The sequence below is a fragment of the Arachis ipaensis genome, chromosome B3, assembly GCF_059453495.1.
Source record: "Arachis ipaensis isolate K30076 ecotype BB chromosome B3, ASM5945349v1, whole genome shotgun sequence".
NCBI lineage: Eukaryota > Viridiplantae > Streptophyta > Magnoliopsida > Fabales > Fabaceae > Arachis > Arachis ipaensis.
Genome location: NC_142438.1, coordinates 46,672,216 through 46,675,849, shown reverse-complemented (window position 1 = coordinate 46,675,849; position 3,634 = coordinate 46,672,216). Strand labels below are relative to the sequence as shown.

The 3,634-nt window shown below is 33.1% G+C and overlaps 1 non-coding gene across 1 annotated transcript; it reads left to right on the top strand.

Annotated features, from left to right (window-relative positions):
• Positions 1-1,145: 1,145 nt before the first annotated feature.
• Positions 1,146-1,253, top strand: LOC148570510 (small nucleolar RNA R71). The gene has a single exon (XR_015880495.1). It is a non-coding gene; the product is annotated as a small nucleolar RNA R71 (small nucleolar RNA).
• The last annotated feature ends 2,381 nt before the right edge of the window (positions 1,254-3,634 follow it).

Below are 3,634 nucleotides of genomic sequence, written 5' to 3'. Positions count from 1 at the left end.
TATGGTATAGGGTATTAAGAATTTACCTGGATCCAGTTTCTTTTAAGGTAATTTCTGCCTATCCAATGCATTTAGTTCATTGGTGAGCAAGGGAGGTTCATCTTCCTAAGTCTCATTACCAAATAATTTGGCATTCAGCTTCATGATTGCACTAAGGTATTTAGCAACTTGCTTTTCAATAATGTCTTCATCTTCTTCAGAGGAAGAATACTCATCAGAGCTCATGAAGGACAGAAGGAGGTTCAATGGAATCTCTATGGTCTCTAGATGAGCCTCAGATTCCTTTGGTTCCTCAAAAGGATACTCCTTATTGGTCACTGAACGTCCCAGGAGGTCTTCCTCACTAGGATTCACGTTCTCCTCCTCCTCTTTGGGTTCGGCCACATCATGTAAGGCTATGGCCTTGTACTCTCTTTTTGGATTTTCTTCTGTATTGCTTGGGAGAGTACTTGGAGGGATTTCAGTGACTCTTTTACTCAGCTGGCCCACTTGTGCCTCCAAATTTTTAATGGAGGACCTTGTTTCATTCATGAAACTTACAGTGGCCTTAGATAGACCAGAGACTATATTTGCTAAGCTAGATGGATTCTGCTCAGAATTCTCTGTCTGTTGCTGAGTGGATGATGGAAAGGCTTGCTATTGCTAAACCTGTTTCTTCCACCATTATTAAAGCCTTGTTGAGGCTTTTGTTGATCCTTCCATGAGAAATTTGGATGATTTCTCCATGAGGGATTATAGGTATTTCCATAGGGTTCACCCATGTAATTCACCTCTGCTATTGCAGGATTCTCAGGATCATAAGCTTCTTTTTCAGAAGATGCCTCTTTAGTACTGTTGGATGATTCCTTCAATCCATTCAGACTCTGAGAGATCATACTGACTTGCTGAGTCAATATTTTATTCTGAGCCAATATGACATTCAGAGTATCAATTTCAAGAACTCCTTTCCTTTGAGGCGTCCCATTATTCACAAGATTCCTTTCAGAAGTGTACATGAACTGGTTATTCGCAACCATGTCAATGAGTTCTTGAGCTTCTGCAGACGTTTTCTTTAGGTGAATGGATCCACCTGCAGAATGGTCCAATGACATCTTTGATAATTCAGACAGACCATCATAGAATATATCCAGGATGGTCCATTCTGAAAGCATGTCAGGAGGACACTTTTTGGTTAGTTCCTTGTATCTCTCCCAAGCTTCATAGAGGGATTCACCTTCCTTTTGTCTGAAGGTTTGAATATCCACTCTAAGCTTACTAAGCTTTTGAGGAGGAAAGAACTTGGCTAAGAAAGCCGTGACCAGCTTATCCCAAGAGTTCAGGCTGTCTTTAGGTTGAGAGTCCAACCATATTCTAGCTTTGTCTCTTACAGCAAATGGGAAAAGCATAAGCCTGTAGACCTCGGGATCAACCCCATTGGTCTTAACAGTATCACAGATCTGCAAGAATTTAGTTAAGAACTGAAAAGGATCTTCTGATGGAAGTCCATGAAACTTGCAATTCTGTTGCATCAGAGAAACTAATTGAGGTTTCAGCTCAAAATTGTTTGCTCCAATGGCAGGGATTGAGATGCTTCTTCCATGTAAATTGAAATTAGGTGCAGTAAAGTCACCAAGCATCTTTCTTGCATTGTTGTTATTTTCGGCCATGTCTCCTTCTTTTTTGAAAATTTCTGTCAGATTTTCTCCAGAGAGTTGTGCTTTAACTTCCCTTAGCTTCCTCTTTAGAGTTCTTTCAGGTTCAGGATCAGCTTTAACAAGAATGTTCTTGTCCTTGTTCCTGCTCATATGAAAAAGAAGAGAACAGAAAATATGGAATCCTCTATGTCACAGTATAGATATTCCTTTATGTGAGTAGAAGAAGATATGAATAGAAGAAGGAGAATCCAAACACAAGGGTGAGGAGCAGGTTCGAATTCTTGGATGAAGAGGAGTATTAGTAAATAAATAAATAAATAGAAGGAGGTGAGGGAGAAGAATTTTTGAAAATTAGATAAAATAAAATAAAAGTATTTTTGTTTTTAAATTAGAATTAAAATTAAAAATTCGAAAATTAAGAAAGGAAAAATTAAATCAAATTAAATTAAATTTAAAATAATTAGTTAATTTAAAAAGGAATTTTGAAAAAGATGAAGGTGATTTTCGAAAATTAGAGATAGAATTAGTTAGGTAGTTTTGAAAAAAGATAAGAATCAAACAAAAAGATAGGATTGGTTTGAAAAAGATTTGAAAATCAATTTTTGAAAAGATAAGAGGTTAGAAAAGATTTTGAAATTGATTTTGAAAAGATGTGATTGAAACTTATTTTGAAAAAGATTTGATTTTGAAAATTAAAGTTGATTACTTGACTAACAAGAAACAAAAAGATATGATTTAAAATTTAAAGATTGAACCTTTCTTAAGAGGCAAATAACAAACTTAAAATTTTTGAATCAATCACATTAATTGTTAGTATTAATTTCGAAAATATGAAACAAAATAAGAAAAAGATTTTTGAAAATCATTTTGAAATTTTCAAAAATCATACAAGAAAAATGAGAAAGATTTGATTTTTGAAAAAGATTTAAAAAAGATAGAATTTTTTAAATTGAAAATTTGATTTGACTCATGAGAAACAACTAGATTTTAAAATTTTTTGAAAAAGTCAACTCAAATTTTCGAATTTGATGAGAAGAAAAAGGGAAAGATATATTTTTTTGAGTTTTTGAATTTTTTTTATGAAGAAAGAGAAAAATATATCTTTTTGTTGTTTTTCTCTTTTTTTTTTCTTTTTATTAAATAGTAAAAATGAAACAAAACATGAAAATCATGAATCAAAACAACTAATGCATGCAATAACACTTTGAATGTCAAGATGAACACCAAGAACACTTTGAATGTCAAGATGAACATCAAGAACATGTTTTTGAAAATTTTTTTAAGAAAAGAAAAACATGCAAGACACCAAACTTAAAAATTTTTAATGTTGAAACATTAAGAATTTAAGAATGTATATGAAAAATAAGAAAAGACATAAAAAAAAGAAAATATGAAGATCAAACAAGAAGACTGGCCAAGAACAACTTGAAGATCATGAAGAATGCAATGCATGAAATTTTCGAAAATAATTTTTAGAAAATAAAAAAAATAAAAAAATGCAATTGACACCAAACTTAAAACTTGACTCTAGACTCAAACAAGAAACACAAAATATTTTTGGCTTTATGATTTTATTAAATTTTTTTTATTTTTCAAAAATTAATTGGGAAAAACGAAAAAGAAGTAAATTTTTTTTCTTGTATTATTTTCGAAAATAAGAAATAAAAAGCTTAAAAATAAAATAAAATGACCTAATCTGAGCAATAAGATGAACCGTCAGTTGTCCAAACTCGAACAATCCCCGGCAACGGCGCCAAAAATTTGGTGCGCAGAAATCGTGACGGTTCCATTCCTTGGTAACGACGCTAAAAACTCAATACGCACGTTCATAATCTTAGTTCTTTGTCACAACTTCGCACAACTAACCAGCAAGTGCACTGGGTCGTCCAAGTAATAAACCTTACGTGAGTAAGGGTCGATCCCACGGAGATTGTCGGCTTGAAGCAAGCTATGGTCACCTTGTAAATCTCAGTCAGGCGGATTCAATTGATTATGGAGAT